General features: G+C 54.8%; 1 pseudogene; it reads right to left on the bottom strand.

Annotated features, from left to right (window-relative positions):
- Positions 1-19606, bottom strand: part of LOC124019469 — a 52885-nt pseudogene that overhangs the window by 12307 nt on the left and 20972 nt on the right.

The raw sequence follows: 19606 nt of genomic DNA on the forward strand, positions 1-19606 counted from the left end.
CCTGGTATAAACCTACAGGAGGGTAGATAGATCTCCAGAACAGGGTTGTAGAGCCCTGGTATAAACCTACAGGAGGGTAGATAGATCTCCAGAACAGGGGGTTGTAGAGCCCTGGTATAAACCTACAGGAGGGTAGGTAGATCTTGTAGAGCCAGTACAGGAACAGGGTTGTAGAGCCCTGGTATAAACCTACAAGAGGGTAGATAGATCTCCAGAACAGGGTTGTAGAGCCCTGGTATAAACCTACAGGAGGGTAGATAGATCTCCAGAACAGGGTTGTAGAGCCCTGGTATAAACCTACAGGAGGGTAGATAGATCTCCAGAACAGGGTTGTAGAGCCCTGGTATAAACCTACAGGAGGGTAGGTAGATCTCCAGAACAGGGTTGTAGAGCCCTGGTATAAACCTACAGGAGGGTAGATAGATCTCCAGAACAGGGTTGTAGAGCCCTGGTATAAACCTACAGGAGGGTAGATAGATCTCCAGAACAGGGTTGTAGAGCCCTGGTGTAAACCTACAGGAGGGTAGATAGATCTCCAGAACAGAACAGGGTTGTAGAGCCCTGGTATAAACCTACAGGAGGGTAGATAGATCTCCAGAACAGGAACAGGGTTGTAGAGCCCTGGTATAAACCTACAGGAGGGTAAGTAGATCTCCAGAACAGGGTTGTAGAGCCCTGGTATAAACCTACAGGAGGGTAGATAGATCTCCAGAACAGGAACAGGGTTGTAGAGCCCTGGTATAAACCTACAGGAGGGTAGGTAGATCTCCAGAACAGGGTTGTAGAGCCCTGGTATAAACCTACAGGAGGGTAGATAGATCTCCAAAACAGGAACAGGGTTGTAGAGCCCTGGTATAAACCTACAGGAGGGTAAGTAGATCTCCAGAACAGGGTTGTAGAGCCCTGGTGTAAACCTACAGGAGGGTAGATAGATCTCCAGAACAGGAACAGGGTTGTAGAGCCCTGGTATAAACCTACAGGAGGGTAGATAGATCTCCAGAACAGGAACAGGGTTGTAGAGCCCTGGTATAAACCTACAGGAGGGTAAGTAGATCTCCAGAACAGGGTTGTAGAGCCCTGGTATAAACCTACAGGAGGGTAGATAGATCTCCAGAACAGGAACAGGGTTGTAGAGCCCTGGTATAAACCTACAGGAGGGTAGGTAGATCTCCAGAACAGAACAGGGTTGTAGAGCCCTGGTATAAACCTACAGGAGGGTAGATAGATCTCCAGAACAGGGTTGTAGAGCCCTGGTATAAACCTACAGGAGGGTAGGTAGATCTCCAGAACAGGAACAGGGGTTGTAGAGCCCTGGTATAAACCTACAGGAGGGTAGGTAGATCTCCAGAACAGGGTTGTAGAGCCCTGGTATAAACCTACAGGAGGGTAGGTAGATCTCCAGAACAGGGTTGTAGAGCCCTGGTATAAAGATCCTAGAACAGGAGGGTGTAGAGCCCTGGATCCTACAGGAGGGTAGAAGATCTCCAGAACAGGGTTGTAGAGCCCTGGTATAAACCTACAGGAGGGTAGATAGATCTCCAGAACAGGGTTGTAACAGGGTTGTAGAGCCCTGGTAGATCTCCAAACAGGGTTGTAGAGCCCTGGTACAGGAGGGTAGGTAGATCTCCAGAACAGGGTTGTAGAGCCCTGGTATAAACCTACAGGAGGGTAGATAGATCTCCAGAACAGGGTTGTAGAGCCCTGGTATAAACCTACAGGAGGGTAGGTAGATCTCCAGAACAGGGTTGTAGAGCCCTGGTATAAACCTACAGGAGGGTAGGTAGATCTCCAGAACAGGGTTGTAGAGCCCTGGTATAAACCTACAGGAGGGTAGGTAGATCTCCAGAACAGGGTTGTAGAGCCCTGGTATAAACCTACAGGAGGGTAGGTAGATCTCCAGAGAGCCCTGGTAGGAGGGTAGATAGATCTCCAGAGAGCCCTGGTGTAAACCTACAGGAGGGTAGATAGATCTCCAGAACAGGGGTTGTAGAGCCCTGGTATAAACCTACAGGAGGGTAGGTAGATCTCCAGAACAGGGTTGTAGAGCCCTGGTATAAACCTACAGGAGGGTAGGTAGATCTCCAGAACAGGGTTGTAGAGCCCTGGTATAAACCTACAGGAGGGTAGATAGATCTCCAGAACAGGGTTGTAGAGCCCTGGTATAAACCTAGGTAGATCTCCAGAACAGGGTTGTAGAGCCCTGGTATAAACCTACAGGAGGGTAGGAGAACAGGGTTGTAGAGCCCTGGTATAAACCTACAGGAGGGTAGGTAGATCTCCAGAACAGGGTTGTAGAGCCCTGGTATAAACCTACAGGAGGGTAGGTAGATCTCCAGAACAGGGTTGTAGAGCCCTGGTATAAACCTACAGGAGGGTAGATAGATCTCCAGAACAGGGTTGTAGAGCCCTGGTATAAACCTACAGGAGGGTAGATAGATCTCCAGAACAGGGTTGTAGAGCCCTGGTATAAACCTACAGGAGGGTAGGTAGATCTCCAGAACAGGAACAGGATTGTAGAGCCCTGGTATAAACCTACAGGAGGGTAGATAGATCTCCAGAACAGGAACAGGGTTGTAGAGCCCTGGTGTAAACCTACAGGAGGGTAGGTAGATCTCCAGAACAGGGTTGTAGAGCCCTGTTATAAACCTACAGGAGGGTAGGTAGATCTCCAGAACAGGGTTGTAGAGCCCTGGTATAAACCTACAGGAGGGTAGGTAGATCTCCAGAACAGGGTTGTAGAGCCCTGGTATAAACCTAGAACAGGGTTGTAGAGCCCTGGTATAAACCTACAGGAGGGTAGATAGATCTCCAGAACAGGGTTGTAGAGCCCTGGTATAAACCTAAACCTACAGGAGGGTAGGATAGATCTCCAGAACAGGAACAGGGGTTGTAGAGCCCTGGTATAAACCTACAGGAGGGTAGATAGATCTCCAGAACAGGAACAGGGTTGTAGAGCCCTGGTATAAACCTACAGGAGGGTAAGTAGATCTCCAGAACAGGGTTGTAGAGCCCTGGTATAAACCTACAGGAGGGTAGATAGATCTCCAGAACAGGAACAGGGTTGTAGAGCCCTGGTATAAACCTACAGGAGGGTAGGTAGATCTGCAGAACAGGGTTGTAGAGCCCTGGTATAAACCTACAGGAGGGTAGATAGATCTCCAAAACAGGAACAGGGTTGTAGAGCCCTGGTATAAACCTACAGGAGGGTAAGTAGATCTCCAGAACAGGGTTGTAGAGCCCTGGTGTAAACCTACAGGAGGGTAGATAGATCTCCAGAACAGGAACAGGGTTGTAGAGCCCTGGTATAAACCTACAGGAGGGTAGATAGATCTCCAGAACAGGAACAGGGTTGTAGAGCCCTGGTATAAACCTACAGGAGGGTAAGTAGATCTCCAGAACAGGGTTGTAGAGCCCTGGTATAAACCTACAGGAGGGTAGATAGATCTCCAGAACAGGAACAGGGTTGTAGAGCCCTGGTATAAACCTACAGGAGGGTAGGTAGATCTCCAGAACAGGAACAGGGTTGTAGAGCCCTGGTATAAACCTACAGGAGGGTAGATAGATCTCCAGAACAGGGTTGTAGAGCCCTGGTATAAACCTACAGGAGGGTAGGTAGATCTCCAGAACAGGAACAGGGTTGTAGAGCCCTGGTATAAACCTACAGGAGTGTAGGTAGATCTCCAGAACAGGGTTGTAGAGCCCTGGTATAAACCTACAGGAGGGTAGGTAGATCTCCAGAACAGGGTTGTAGAGCCCTGGTATAAACCTACAGGAGGGTAGGTAGATCTCCAGAACAGGGTTGTAGAGCCCTGGTGTAAACCTACAGGAGGGTAGATAGATCTCCAGAACAGGGTTGTAGAGCCCTGGTATAAACCTACAGGAGGGTAGGTAGATCTCCAGAACAGGGTTGTAGAGCCCTGGTATAAACCTACAGGAGGGTAGGTAGATCTCCAGAACAGGGTTGTAGAGCCCTGGTATAAACCTACAGGAGGGTAGATAGATCTCCAGAACAGGGTTGTAGAGCCCTGGTATAAACCTACAGGAGGGTAGGTAGATCTCCAGAACAGGGTTGTAGAGCCCTGGTATAAACCTACAGGAGGGTAGGTAGATCTCCAGAACAGGGTTGTAGAGCCCTGGTATAAACCTACAGGAGGGTAGGTAGATCTCCAGAACAGGGTTGTAGAGCCCTGGTATAAACCTACAGGAGGGTAGATAGATCTCCAGAACAGGGTTGTAGAGCCCTGGTGTAAACCTACAGGAGGGTAGATAGATCTCCAGAACAGGGTTGTAGAGCCCTGGTATAAACCTACAGGAGGGTAGGTAGATCTCCAGAACAGGGTTGTAGAGCCCTGGTATAAACCTACAGGAGGGTAGGTAGATCTCCAGAACAGGGTTGTAGAGCCCTGGTATAAACTTACAGGAGGGTAGATAGATCTCCAGAACAGGGTTGTAGAGCCCTGGTATAAACCTACAGGAGGGTAGGTAGATCTCCAGAACAGGGTTGTAGAGCCCTGGTATAAACCTACAGGAGGGTAGATAGATCTCCAGAACAGGGTTGTAGAGCCCTGGTATAAACCTACAGGAGGGTAGGTAGATCTCCAGAACAGGGTTGTAGAGCCCTGGTATAAACCTACAGGAGGGTAGGTAGATCTCCAGAACAGGGTTGTAGAGCCCTGGTATAAACCTACAGGAGGGTAGATAGATCTCCAGAACAGGGTTGTAGAGCCCTGGTATAAACCTACAGGAGGGTAGATAGATCTCCAGAACAGGGTTGTAGAGCCCTGGTATAAACCTACAGGAGGGTAGGTAGATCTCCAGAACAGGAACAGGATTGTAGAGCCCTGGTATAAACCTACAGGAGGGTAGATAGATCTCCAGAACAGGAACAGGGTTGTAGAGCCCTGGTGTAAACCTACAGGAGGGTAGGTAGATCTCCAGAACAGGGTTGTAGAGCCCTGTTATAAACCTACAGGAGGGTAGGTAGATCTCCAGAACAGGGTTGTAGAGCCCTGGTATAAACCTACAGGAGGGTAGGTAGATCTCCAGAACAGGGTTGTAGAGCCCTGGTATAAACCTACAGGAGGGTAGGTAGATCTCCAGAACAGGGTTATAGAGCCCTGGTATAAACCTACAGGAGGGTAGGTAGATCTCCAGAACAGGGTTGTAGAGCCCTGGTATAAATAATATATAATAATATATGCCATTTAGCAGACGCTTTTATCCAAAGCAGTCATGTTGACCCTTACAGTCATGTGTGCATACATTCCCACGTATAAACCTACAGGAGGGTAGGTAGATCTCCAGAACAGGGTTGTAGAGCCCTGGTATAAACCTACAGGAGGGTAGATAGATCTCCAGAACAGGGTTGTAGAGCCCTGGTATAAACCTACAGGAGGGTAGGTAGATCTCCAGAACAGGGTTGTAGAGCCCTGGTGTAAACCTACTATAGTGTATGAGTGATAGATATGTTATAACCTAATGAATCTTCCATGGTCCTAGTCTCTAGACTCTCTCCCCCAGACTATCATCCCTACTCTCCTTTAAGAGACGGATTAGTTTACATCCAGACTTGGACGCTTGCCATGACCATCTCCCTCCCCCTCTTCCCCTCCCCCTCTCTCTCTCTCTCACCCTCTTTCCCATCTCTCTCTGTATCTCTCTCCTCCCTCTCTGTCTCTCCTCCCTCTCTGTCTCTCCTCCCTCTCTTTCTCTCTCTCTCTCGTTATCTTTCTCTTTCCCTGCTCTACTTTCTTTTTCTACCTAACTATGAAAGTATAAGTTAGCTGCTGCTATCACTAGCTCTCTCTATCTTCTCTATATCTGTGTCCTCTCTCCTTCTCTCTCTCTCTGTCTCTCCTCCCTCTATGTCTCTCTGTCTCTCCTCTCTCTCTCCTTCTCTCTCTGTCTCTCCTCTCTCCCTCCTCCTTCTCTCTCTGTCTCTCCTCCCTCTATGTCTCTCTGTCTCTCCTCTCTCTCTCCTTCTCTCTCTGTCTCTCCTCTCTCCCTCCTTCTCTCTCTGTCTCTCCTCCCTCTATGTCTCTCTGTCTCTCCTCTCTCTCCTCTCTCTGTCTCTCCTCTCTCCCTCCTTCTCTCTCTGTCTCTCCTCCCTCTATGTCTCTCTGTCTCTCCTCCCTCTATGTCTCTCTGTCTCTCCTTTCTCTCCTTCTCTCTCTGTCTCTCCTCCCTCTATGTCTCTCTGTCTCTCCTCTCTCCCTCCTTCTCTCTCTGTCTCTCCTTCTCTCTCTGTCTCTCCTCCCTCTATGTCTCTCTGTCTCTCCTCTCTCTCTCCTTCTCTCTCTGTCTCTCCTCCCTCTATGTCTCTCTGTCTCTCCTCTCTCCTTCCTTCTCTCTATGTCTCTCCTCTCTCTCTCCTTCTCTCTCTGTCTCTCCTCCCTCTATGTCTCTCTGTCTCTCCTCTCTCCCTCCTTCTCTCTCTGTCTCTCCTCTCTCTCCTTCTCTCTCTGTCTCTCCTCCCTCTATGTCTCTCTGTCTCTCCTCTCTCTCCTTCTCTCTCTGTCTCTCCTCTCTCCCTCCTTCTCTCTCTGTCTCTCCTCTCTCTCTCTTCTCTCTCTGTCTCTCCTCCCTCTATGTCTCTCTGTCTCTCCTCTCTCCTTCCTTCTCTCTATGTCTCTCCTCTCTCTCTCCTTCTCTCTCTGTCTCTCCTCCCTCTATGTCTCTCTGTCTCTCCTCTCTCCTTCTCTCTCTGTCTCTCCTCCCTCTCTCCTTCTCTGTCTCTCCTCTCTCCCTCCTTCTCTCTCTGTCTCTCCTCTCTCTCCTTCTCTCTCTGTCTCTCCTCCCTCTATGTCTCTCTGTCTCTCCTCTCTCTCCTTCTCTCTCTGTCTCTCCTCTCTCCCTCCTTCTCTCTCTGTCTCTCCTCTCTCTCTCCTTCTCTCTCTGTCTCTCCTCCCTCTATGTCTCTCTGGCTCTCCTCTCTCTCTCCTTCTCTCTCTGTCTCTCCTCTCTCCCTCCTTCTCTCTCTGTCTCTCCTCCCTCTATGTCTCTCTGTCTCTCATCTCTCTCTCCTTCTCTCTCTGTCTCTCCTCCCTCCATGTTTCTCTGTCTCTGTCTGCACCTCTCCCAGCTCATGGCCCTTGAGCAATTTTAAATCTCCACTCAATCTTCTGAAGCTCATCTGTAAACACTTCCCTCTTCCTCCACACATCTTCATCTCCTCTCTCTCTCTCTCTCTCTCTCTCTCTCTCTCTCTCTCTCTCTCTCTCTCTCTCTCTCTCTCTCTCTCGCTCTCTCTCAATCTTTTGAAGCATCTGTAAACATCACTAAATCTCCTCTACACACTTAGAATCTCTTTCTCCTCTCTCGATTCTCTCCCTACTTCTTCTCTCTCATCTATAAACATATGTCCATCTCCTCCATACTCTCCGTGTGGTTGTCATTCCATTCCAGTGTAGATAGAACCTCCAACATTCCTCTCTAAAGTCAGTTGATGTATATCTGTTTTAACTTGGTATTAAGGCAGGAGGTGGTTGTCCTCAGGTCGAGTCTGTCAGACAGTAGGTACAGTACGTTCCTCTCACCCTCAGGTCGAGTCTGTCAGACAGTAGGTACAGTACGTTCCTCTCACCCTCAGGTCGAGTCTGTCAGACAGTAGGTACAGTACGTTCCTCTCACCCTCAGGTTGAGTCTGTCAGACAGTAGGTATAGTACGTTCCTCTCACCCTCAGGTCGAGTCTGTCAGACAGTAGGTACAGACAGTAGGTACAGTACGTTCCTCTCACCCTCAGGTCGAGTCTGTCAGACAGTAGGTACAGTACGTTCCTCTCACCCTCTGTTTAAACTCTTGTCTCTCCTCCATGGTGAGTGTGTCTGCCTTAGCGATGATCGGTACGATGCTGACTATCTTCCCCAGCCTCTTCATGAACTCCACGTCTATGGGACGTAACCTACAGGGAACAGAAACAACACAACCTAATGTTAGTCCCAGCCCTGTACCCTCAGTCCCAGCCCTGTACCCTCAGTCCCAGCCCTTTACCCTCAGTCCCAGCCCTGTACCCTCAGTCCCAGCCCTGTACCCTCAGCCCCAGCCCTGTACCCTCAGTCCCAGCCCTGTACCCTCAGTCCCAGCCCTGTACCCTCAGTCCCAGCTCTGTACCCTCAGTCCCAGCCCTGTACCCTCAGTCCCAGCCCTGTACCCTCAGTCCCAGCCCTGTCCCAGCCCTGTACCCTCAGTCCCAGCCCTGTACCCTCAGCCCTCCCAGCCCTGTACCCTCAGTCCCAGCCCTGTACCCTCAGTCCCAGCCCTGTACCCTCAGTCCCAGCCCTGTACCCTCAGCCCCAGCCCTGTACCCTCAGTCCCAGCCCTGTACCCTCAGTCCCAGCCCTGTACCCTCAGTCCCAGCCCTGTACCCTCAGTCCCAGCCCTGTACCCTCAGCCCCAGCCCTGTACCCTCAGTCCCAGCCCTGTACCCTCAGTCCCAGCCCTGTACCCTCAGTCCCAGCCCTGTACCCTCAGTCCCAGCCCTGTACCCTCAGTCCCAGCCCTGTACCAGCCCCAGCCCTGTACCCTCAGTCCCAGCCCTGTACCCTCAGTCCCAGCCCTGTACCCTCAGTCCCAGCCCTGTACCCTCAGTCCCAGCCCCCACCCTCAGTTCCAGCCCTGTACCCTCAGTCCCAGCCCTGTACCCTCAGTCCCAGCCCTGTACCCTCAGTCCCAGCCCTGTACCCTCAGTCCCAGCCCTTTACCCTCAGTCCCAGCCCTGTACCCTCAGTCCCAGCCCCTGTCCCACCCTCCCTCAGTCCCAGCCCTGTACCCTCAGTCCCAGCCCTGTACCCTCAGTCCCAGCCCTGTCCCAGCCCTCAGTCCCAGCCCTGTACCCTCAGTCCCAGCCCTGTACCCTCAGTCCCAGCCCTGTACCCTCAGTCCCAGCCCTGTACCCTCAGTCCCAGCCCTGTAGTCCCAGCCCTGTACCCTCAGTCCCAGCCCTGTACCCTCAGTCCCAGCCCTGTACCCTCAGTCCCAGCCCTGTACCCTCAGTCCCAGCCCTGTATCCCCAGCCCTGTACCCCTCAGTCCCACAGTCCCAGCCCTGTACCCTCAGTCCCAGCCCTGTACCCTCAGTCCCAGCCCTGTACCCTCAGTCCCAGCTCTGTACCCTCAGTCCCAGCCCTGTACCCTCAGTCCCAGCCCTGTACCCTCAGTCCCAGCTCTGTACCCTCAGTTCCAGCCCTGTACCCTCAGTCCCAGCCCTGTACCCTCAGTCCCAGCCCTGTACCCTCAGTCCCAGCCCTGTACCCTCAGTCCCAGCCCTGTACCCTCAGTCCCAGCCCTGTACCCTCAGTCCCAGCCCTGTACCCTCAGTCCCAGCTCTGTACCATCAGTCCCAGCCCTGTACCCTCAGTCCCAGCTCTGTACCCTCAGTCCCAGCCCTGTATCCTCAGTCCCAGCTCTGTACCCTCAGTCCCAGCCCTGTACCCTCAGTCCCAGCTCTGTAACCTCAGTCCCAGCCCTGTACCCTCAGTCCCAGCCCTGTCCCACCCTCAGTCCCAGCCCTGTACCCTCAGTCCCAGCCCTGTCCCAGCCCTGTACCCTCAGTCCCAGCCCTGTACCCTCAGTCCCAGCCCTGTACCCTCAGCCCCAGCCCTGTACCCTCAGTCCCAGCCCTGTACCCTCAGTCCCAGCCCTGTACCCTCAGTCCCAGCTCTGTACCCTCAGTCCCAGCCCTGTACCCTCAGTCCCAGCCCTGTACCCTCAGTCCCAGCCCTGTACCCTCAGTCTCCCAGCCCTGTACCCTCAGTCCCAGCCCTGTACCCTCAGTCCCAGCCCTGTACCCTCAGTCCCAGCCCTGTACCCTCAGTCCCAGCCCTGTACCCTCAGTCCCAGCCCTGTACCCTCAGTCCCAGCCCTGTACCCTCAGTCCCACCCTGTATCAGCCCCAGCCCTGTACCCTCAGTCCCAGCCCTGTACCCTCAGTCCCAGCCCTGTACCCTCAGTCCCAGCCCTGTACCCTCAGTCCCAGCCCTGTACCCTCAGTCCCAGCCCTGTACCCTCAGCCCCAGCCCTGTACCCTCAGTCCCAGCCCTGTACCCTCAGTCCCAGCCCTGTACCCTCAGTCCCAGCCCTGTACCCTCAGCCCCAGCCCTGTATCCTCAGTCCCAGCCCTGTACCCTCAGTCCCAGCCCTGTACCCTCAGTCCCAGCCCTGTACCCTCAGCCCCAGCCCTGTACCCTCAGCCCCAGCCCTGTACCCTCAGTCCCAGCCCTGTACCCTCAGTCCCAGCCCAGTCCAGTCCCAACCCTGTACCCTCAGTCCCAGTCCTGTACCCTCAGTCCCAGCCCTGTACCCTCAGTCCCAGCCCTGTCCAGTCCCAGCCCTGTACCCTCAGTCCCAGCCCAGTCTAGTCCCAGCCCTGTACCCTCAGTCCCAGTCCTGTACCCTCAGTCCCAGCCCTGTACCCTCAGTCCCAACACACCCAGCCTTGCCCATCCCCAGCACCCTACACCCAGCCTCAGCCCCAGCACCCTAGATACAGCCTTGCCCAGCCCCAGTCCCAGCCTCAGCACCCCAGATCCAGCCTTGCCCAGCACCCTAGATCCAGCATTGCCCAGCCCTAGCACCCTAGACCCAGCCTTGCCCAGCACCCTAGTCCCAGCCTTGCCCAGCACCCTAGATCCAGCCTTGCCCAGCACCCTAGTCCCAGCCTTGCCCATCACCCTAGATCCAGCCTTGCCCAGCACCCTAGACCCAGCCTTGCCCAGCACCCTAGATCCAGCCTTGCCCAGCGCCCTAGACCCAGCCTTGCCCAGCACCCTAGACCCAGCCTCAGCCCCAGCACCCTAGACCTAGCCTTGCCCAGCACCCTAGACCCAGCCTTGCCCAGCACCCAAGATCCAGCCTTGCCCAGCGCCCTAGACCCAGCCTTGCCCAGCACCCTAGACCCAGCCTTGCCCAGCATCCTAGACCCAGCCTTGTCCAGCCCCAGCACCCTAGACCCAGACTTGCCCAGCCCCAGTACCCTAGACCCAGCCTTGCTCTGCCCCAGTGCCCCAGACCCAGCCTCAGCCCCAGCAAACTAGATCCAGCCTTGCCCAGCACCATAGACCCATCCTTGTCCAGCCCCAGCACCCTAGACCCAGACTTGCCCAGCCCCAGCACCCTAGACCCAGCCCTGTCCAGCCCCAGCACCCTAGCCCCAGCTCTGCTGTTTATAGAGTAGTAGGATGTAGCACTACAATGAGGTCACTGAGGTTAGAGGTAAGGGGTCAGCTCAGGTCAGTCAGTACCTCATGTCACCACTCTGGGGTCAACGTGTCAAAGGTCAGGGGCAGGGGTCGTTAACTGGACTGGGGTAGGGAGAACTAACTGGACTGGGGTAAGGAGAACTAACTGGACTGGGGGTAGGGAGAACTAACTGGACTGGGGTAAGGAGAACTAACTGGACTGGGGGTAGGGAGAACTAACTGGACTGGGGTAAGGAGAACTAACTGGACTGGGGTAGGGAGAACTAACTGTACTAGGGTAAGGAGAACTAACTGGACTGGGGTAAGGAGAACTAACTGGACTGGGGTAGGGAGAACTAACTGGACTGGGGTAGGGAGAACTAACTGGACTGGGGTAGGGAGAACTAACTGGACTGGGGTAAGGAGAACTAATTGGACTGGGGTAGGGAGAACTAACTGGACTGGGGTAGGGAGAACTAACTGGACTGGGGTAGGGAGAACTAACTGTACTAGGGTAAGGAGAACTAACTGGACTGGGGTAGGGAGAACTAACTGGACTGGGGTAGGGAGAACTAACTGTACTGGGGTAGGGAGAACTAACTGTACTAGGGTAGGGAGAACTAACTGGACTGGGGTAGGGAGAACTAACTGGACTGGGGTAGGGAGAACTAACTGTACTGGGGTAGGGAGAACTAACTGGACTGGGGTAAGGAGAACTAACTGTACTAGGGTAAGGAGAACTAACTGGACTGGTGTAGGGTAGTTAAGGTATAGTATAAGGTATAGTAACAGTTAGCAGAAATCTGATCAGACAGGCTATTCATAAGGTATAGTATAGAGATCCGCTGGAGAAGTCATAGGAAGTGATGTCAGAGGAAGTGACGTGAGGGTTCTCACCAGTGTCCGGTGGCAGGCAGGAAGTAGACACAGCAGTGGACGCGTGTGTCAGGGATCCTCGGCTTCCTGTTGACGTACAGCTCTTCTTTCAGGTACCTCTCATACTGCTCATTAACATAACTCACTATAGGCTCCCAACTAGAGGAGAGAGGAGGGGAGGGTGGAAGGGATGGGGGAGGAGAGGGGGAGAGAGAAGGAGGGAGGCAGAGTGGAGGGATGGGAGAGTGGAGGGGGAGAGAGAAGGAGGGAGGGAGGGTGGAGAGGAGGGATGGGAGAGGGGAGAGGGAGAGAGATGGGGAGGGAGGGAGGAAGGGTGGAGAGGGAGAGAGATGGGGAGGGAGGGAGGAGAGGGATGGAGAGGGAGAGAGATGGGGAGGGAGGGAGGGGGAGGGAGGGAGGGTGGAGGAGAGGGAGAGAGATGGGGAGGGGGGAGGGAGGAAGGGTGGAGAGGGAGAGAGATGGGGAGGGAGGGAGGAAGGGTGGAGAGGGAGAGAGATGGGGAGGGAGGGAGGAAGGGTGGAGAGGGAGAGAGATGGGGAGGGAGGGAGGAAGGGAGAGAGATGGGGAGGGAGGGAGAAGGGGGAGAGGGAGAGAGGGGAGGGGAGGGAGGGTGGAGAGGGAGAGAGATGGGGAGGGAGGGAGGAAGGGTGGAGAGGGAGAGAGATGGGGAGGGAGGGAGGGAGGGTGGAGAGGGAGAGAGATGGGGAGGGAGGGAGGAAGGGGGAGGGGAGAGAGATGGGGAGGGAGGGAGGAAGGGTGGAGAGGGAGAGAGATGGGGAGGGAGGGGGGAGGGAGGGAGGGAGGGGGAGGGAGAGAGATGGGGAGGGAGGGTGGAGAGGGAGAGAGATGGGGAGGGAGGGAGGGGGGGGAGGGAGAGAGATGGGGAGGGAGGGTGGAGAGGGAGAGAGATGGGGAGGGAGGGAGGGGGGAGGGAGAGAGATGGGGAGGGAGGGTGGAGAGGGAGAGAGATGGGGAGGGAGGGAGGGGGAGGGAGAGAGATGGGGAGGAAGGGAGGAAGGGGGGAGGGAGGGTGGAAGGGAGAGAGATGAGAGAGGGGAGAGGATGAGTGGTGAACACAACACATTCAGACTGTTAGTTAAAATATCATTTTGGTTGGAAAAGGTAAATGAATTGAACTAGAAATCAATAAAATGATGAGCTATATAATTATCCCCTATAATAGTCCCACTGAAACAGTCATAAATAACTGCTGTTAACATAGTATGAAGCATAACAACAGGTGAGTAACTGAATGAGCCTGAAAACAGATGGGCCAGTAATGCTGAAATCTTTCCCCTCCCTCCATCACTCTCCCTCCATCTCTCTCCCTCCATCACTCTCCCTCCATCTCTCTCCCTCCCTCCATCTCTCTCCCTCCCTCCATCTCTCTCCCTCCATCTCTCTCCCTCCCTCTCTCTCTCTCCCTCCATCTCTCTCCCTCCCTCCATCTCTCTCCCTCCCTCCATCTCTCTCCCCTCCATCTCTCTCCCTCCATCTCTCTCCCTCCCTCCATCTCTCTCTCTCTCCCTCCATCTCTCTCCCTCCATCTCTCTCTCTCTCCCTCCATCTCTCCCTCCATCTCTCTCCCCCTCCATCTCTCCCTCCATCTCCTCCTCCATCTCTCTCCCTCCCTCCATCTCTCTCCCTCCCTCCATCTCTCTCCCTCCCTCCATCTCTCTCTCTCTCCTCTCCATCTCTCTCCCTCCTCCATCTCTCTCCCTCCCTCCATCTCTCTCCCCCTCCATCTCTCTCCCTCCATCTCTCCCTCCATCTCTCTCCCTCCCTCCATCTCTCTCCCTCCCTCCATCTCTCTCCCTCCATCTCCTCCCTCCATCTCTCTCCTCCCTCCATCTCTCTCTCCCCTCCATCTGCCTCCATCTCTCTCCCTCCCTCCATCTCTCTCTCCCTCCATCTCCCTCCCTCATCTCTCTCCCTCCATCCATCTCTCTCTCTCTGCCTCCATCTCTCTCCCTCCATCCATCTCTCTCTCTCTGCCTCCATCTCTCTCTCTCTGCCTCCATCTCTCTCCCTCCCTCCATCTCTCTCTCTCTGCCTCCATCTCTCTCCCTCCATCCATCTCTCTCTCTCTGCCTCCATCTCTCTCTCTCTGCCTCCATCTCTCTCCCTCCCTCCATCTCTCTCTCTCTGCCTCCATCTCTCTCCCTCCCTCTCCCTCCATCTCTCTCTCTCTGCCTCCATCTCTCTCTCCATCCATCTCTCTCCATCTCTCCCATCCCTCCATCTCCATCTCTCTCCTCTCCATCTCTCTCTCTCCCTCCATCTCTCTCTCTCTGCCTCCATCTCTCTCCCTCCATCTCTCTCTCTGCCTCCATCCATCCATCTCTCTCTCTCTGCCTCCATCTCTCTCCCTCCATCCATCTCTCTCTCTCCCTCATCTCTCTCCGTCCCTCCATCTCTCTCTCTGCCTCCATCTCTCTCCCTCCCTCCATCTCTCTCTCCCTCCATCTCTCTCTCTGCCTCCATCTCTCTCTCTCTCCCTCCATCTCTCTCTCTGCCTCCATCTCTCTCCCTCCATCCATCTCTCTCTCTCTGCCTCCATCTCTCTCTCTCTGCCTCCATCTCTCCCTCCCTCCATCTCTCTCATCTCTCTCCCTCCCTCATCTCTCTCCCTCCATCCATCTCTCTCTCTCTGCCTCCATCTCTCTCCCTCCATCCATCTCTCTCTCCCTCCATCTCTCTCTCTCCCTCTCTCTCTCTCTGCCTCCATCTCTCTCTCTCCCTCCATCTCTCTCCCTCCCTCCATCTCTCTCTCTCTCTGCCTCCATCTCTCTCTCTGCCTCCATCTCTCTCCCTCCTCCATCTCTCTCCCTCCCTCCATCTCTCTCTCTCTTTCATCTCCTCCCTCCATCTTTCTCCCCCTCATCTCTCTCTCCCTCCATCTCTCTCTCTCCCCTCCATCTCTCTCCCTCTCTGCCTCCATCTCTCTCTCTCCCTCCATCTCTCTCTCCTCCCTCCATCTCTCTCCCTCTCCCTCCATCTCTCTCCCTCCCTCCCTCCATCTCTCTCTCTCCCTCATCTCTCTCCTCTCTCTCCTCATCTCTCTCCCTCCCTCCATCTCTCTCTCCTCCCTCCATCTCTCTCTCTCCCTCCATCTCTCTCCCTCCATCTCTCTCTCTCCCTCCATCTCTCTCTCTCTCCCTCCCTCCATCTCTCTCCCTCCATCTCTCTCTCTCTCTCTCCCTCCATCTCTCTCCCTCCCTCCATCTCTCTCTCTCCCTCCATCTCTCTCTCTCCCTCCATCTCTCTCTCTCCCTCCATCACTCTCCCTCCATCTCTCTCTCTCCCTCCATCACTCTCCCTCCATCTCTCTCTCTCCTCCATCTCTCTCTCCCTCCATTCCCTCCCCCTCCCTCCCTCCCTCCCTCTCTCCTCCCTCCATCACTCCCTCCCTCCTCCCTCCCTCCCTCCCTCCCTCCCTCCCTCCCTCCCTCCTCCCCTCCCTCCCTCCCTCCATCTCTCTCCTCTCCCTTCATCTCTCTCTCTCTCTCTCTCCCTCCATCTCTCTCCCTCCATCTCTCTCTCTCCCTCCATCTCTCTCCCTCCATCTCTCTCCCTCCATCACTCACCAGTTTTCGTTGTTTATCTGGTCTCCAAATCCTGGCGTGTCAATCACTGTGAGCTTCATCTTCACTCCCTTCTCCTCTATCACTGCACACAGAGAGGAGAGATGACACAAAGTACACAACACACACACACACACACACACACACACACACACACACACACACACACACACACACACACACACACACACACACACACACACACACACACACACACACACACACACACACACACACACACACACACAGTACACACACACACACACAGTACACACACACACAGTACACACACACAGAGTAGAGTCATTAGAGTTGACAGAGACAAACAGTAGAGAGGTCGGCTACCAAAACCCTTCTAGGAATATTCCATATTCTATCTCTGAGATCTTTTGTGACTAAATCAGTTGTTAAAAGGTGTGTGTTGGTGTCCAAGACAGAATGGAAATGACATAGCATTTGAGAGTGTGCTTACTAGGAATTCCTTTCTTAGTACATACTGTGTGCGTGTACTGTGCGTGTACTGTGTGTGTGTACTGTGTGTGTGTACTGTGTGTGTGTGTGTGTGTGTGTGTGTGTGTGTGTGTGTGTGTGTGTGTGTGTGTGTGTGTGTGTGTGTGTGTGTGTGTGTGTGTGTGTGTGTGTGTGTGTGTGTGTGTGTGTGTGTGTGTGTGTGTGTGTGTGTGTGTGTGTTAAACCCTAAACCCTAAAGACTATAAAGACTATAATTTGAGGCCCGTGATGTTGTGTCAGCTTTCAGGAATCTCCTCTGGACGGAACTGGCCTTCTGGTGCATTATCATTGAGATTACCTGAAACCTGTTACAACTAACTGTCTACAACTTGTCTCTATAAACCACTGTCTATATGGCCTGCCAATAGCATCACCCGTCTGGCTGTCTGTCTATCTCTCTCTCTCTGACTCCCCCCTCCTCTCTCTCTCTGACTCCCCCTTCTCTCTCTCTTTCTCTCTAACCCTCCCCCCCTCTCTCCTCCCCCCTCTCTCTCTCTGACTCCCCCTTCTCTCTCTCTTTCTCTCTGACCCCCCCCCTCTCTTTCTCTCTGACTCCCCCTCTCTCTTTTCTCTCTGACTCCCCTCTTCTCTCTCTTCTCTCTCTGACCCCCCCTCTCTTTCTCTCTGACTCCCCCTCTCTCTCTTTCTCTCTGACTCCCCCTTCTCTCTCTCTTTCTCTCTGACTCCCCCTCTCTCTCTTTCTCTCTGACTCCCCCTCCTCTCTCTCTGACTCCCCCCCTCTCTCTCTTTCTCTCTAACCCTCCCCCCCTCTCTCTCTCTCTCTGACTGACTCCCCCCCTTCTCTCTCTCTTTCTTTTCTCTGTTTTACCCCCTCTCTTTCTCTCTGACTCCCCCTCTCTCTCTTTCTCTCTGACTCCCCCTTCTCTTCTTTCTCACTGACCCCGCCCCCTCTCTTTCTCTCTGACTCCCCCTCTCTCTCTTTCTCTCTGACTCCCCCTTCTCTCTCTCTTTCTCTCTGACTCCCCCCTCTCTTCTCTCTGACTCCCCCTTCTCTCTCTCCCCCTCTGACTGTGTTTTCCTGTCTGTTTTACTGTATCTCTCTGTGTGCTTTATAGTAGCCAGGGGACAGAGGATGTGGGGCTCTTTCTCTTCCCCAAGACTCTGACATGTACAGGAAGAAGGCAGAAGCTGTCCCCTAACCACTGACACAGGGTCAGAGGTTAGTACAGAGGGAGGACATCTGACACAGGGTCAGAGGCTAGTACAGAGGGAGGACATCTGATCCTGGATCTGTAGCCTGGGGGTGACATCTAGCTCTAAATATATACAGTATCCAGAGGAACAAGTGCTGTGCAACCCCCTCTGTCTTCCCCCTGAGGTCAGTCAGCGGTCCCCCTCTGTCTTCCCCCTCTGTCTTCCCCCTGAGGTCAGTCAGCGGTCCCCCTCTGTCTTCCCCCTGAGGTCAGTCAGCTGTCCCCCTCTGTCTTCCCCCTGAGGTCAGTCAGCGGTCCCCCTCTGTCTTCCCCCTGAGGTCAGTCAGAGCTGTCCCCCTCTGTCTTCCCCCTGAGGTCAGTCAGCGGTCCCCCTCTGTCTTCCCCCTGAGGTCAGTCAGCGGTCCCCCTCTGTCTTCTCCCTGAGGTCAGTCAGTGGTCCCCCTCTGTCTTCTTCCTGAGGTCAGTCAGCTGTCCCCCTCTGTCTTCCCCCCTCTGTCAGTCAGCGGTCCCCCTCTGTCTTCCCCCTGAGGTCAGTCAGCGGTCCCCCTCTGTCTTCCCCCTGAGGTCAGTCAGCTGTCCCCCTCTGTCTTCCCCCTGAGGTCAGTCAGCTGTCCCCCTCTGTCTTCCCCCCTCTGTCAGTCAGCTGTCCCCCTCTGCCTTCCCCTTGAGGTTAGTCAGCTTTCCCCCTCTGTCTTCCTCCGGGACGTTTGTTCAGAAGGTAGAGGTAAGTCAGCGGTCCCCCTCTGTCTTCCCCTGGGACGTGAGTTCAGGAGGTAGAGGTCAGTCAGCGGTCCCCCTCTGTCTTCCCCTGGGACGTGAGTTCAGGAGGTAGAGGTCAGTCAGCGGTCCCCCTCTGTCTTCCCCGGGACGTTTGTTCAGAAGGTAGAGGTCAGTCAGCGGTCCCCCTCTGTCTTCCCCTGGGACGTGAGTTCAGGAGGTAGAGGTCAGTCAGCAGTCCCCCTCTGTCTTCCCCCTGAGGTCAGTCAGCAGTCCCCCTCTGTCTTCCCCCTGAGGTCAGTCAGCTGTCCCCCTCTGTCTTCCCCTGGGACGTGAGTTCAGGAGGTAGAGGTCAGTCAGCAGTCCCCCTCTGTCTTCCCCTGAGGTCAGTCAGATCTCTGTCTTCCCCTGAGGTCATTCAGCAGTCCCCCTCTGTCTTCCCCTGAGGTCAGTCAGCAGTCCCCCTCTGTCTTCCCTGGGACGTGAGTTCAGGAGGTAGAGGTCAGTCAGCAGTCCCCCTCTGTCTTCCCCTGAGGTCAGTCAGCAGTCCCCCTCTGTCTTCCCCCTGAGGTCAGTCAGCAGTCCCCCTCTGTCTTCCCCTGAGGTCAGTCAGCTGTCCCCCTCTGTCTTCCCCCTGAGGTCAGTCAGCTGTCCCCCTCTGTCTTCCCCCGGGACGTGAGTTCAGAAGGTAGCGGTCAGTCAGCAGTCCCCCTCTGTCTTCCCCCCGGGACGTGAGTTCAGAAGGTAGAGGTCAGTCAGCAGTCCCCCTCTGTCTTCCCCCCGGGACGTGAGTTCAGAAGGTAGAGGTCAGTCAGCAGTCCCCCTCTGTCTTCCCCCCGGGACGTGAGTTCAGAAGGTAGAGGTCAGTCAGCAGTCCCCCTCTGTCTTCCCCGGGACGTCCCCCCCCCTCTGTCTTCCCCCGGGACGTGAGTTCAGAAGGTAGCGGTCAGTCAGCAGTCCCCCTCTGTCTTCCCCCGGGACGTGAGTTCAGAAGGTAGAGGTCAGTCAGCAGTCCCCCTCTGTCTTCCCCCGGGACGTGAGTTCAGAAGGTAGAGGTCAGTCAGCAGTCCCCTCTGTCTTCCCCCGGGACGTGAGTTCAGGAGGTAGAGGTCAGTCAGCAGTCCCCTCTGTCTTCCCCTGAGGTCAGTCAGCAGTCCCCCTCTGTCTTCCCCTGGGACGTGAGTTCAGGAGGTAGAGGTCAGTCAGCAGTCCCCCTCTGTCTTCCCCTGAGGTCAGTCAGCAGTCCCCCTCTGTCTTCCCCTGAGGTCAGTCAGCAGTCCCCCTCTGTCTTCCCCCTGAGGTCAGTCAGCTGTCCCCCTCTGTCTTCCCCCTGAGGTCAGTCAGCTGTCCCCTCTGTCTTCCCCCGGGACGTGAGTTCAGAAGGTAGCGGTCAGTCAGCAGTCCCCTCTGTCTTCCCGGGACGTGAGTTCAGAAGGTAGAGGTCAGTCAGCAGTCCCCCTCTGTCTTCCCCGGGACGTGAGTTCAGAAGGTAGAGGTCAGTCAGCAGTCCCCCTCTGTCTTCCCCCGGGACGTGAGTTCAGAAGGTAGA

This window comes from Oncorhynchus gorbuscha, unplaced genomic scaffold (assembly GCF_021184085.1).
Source record: "Oncorhynchus gorbuscha isolate QuinsamMale2020 ecotype Even-year unplaced genomic scaffold, OgorEven_v1.0 Un_scaffold_606, whole genome shotgun sequence".
NCBI classification, from domain to species: Eukaryota; Metazoa; Chordata; class Actinopteri; order Salmoniformes; family Salmonidae; genus Oncorhynchus; species Oncorhynchus gorbuscha.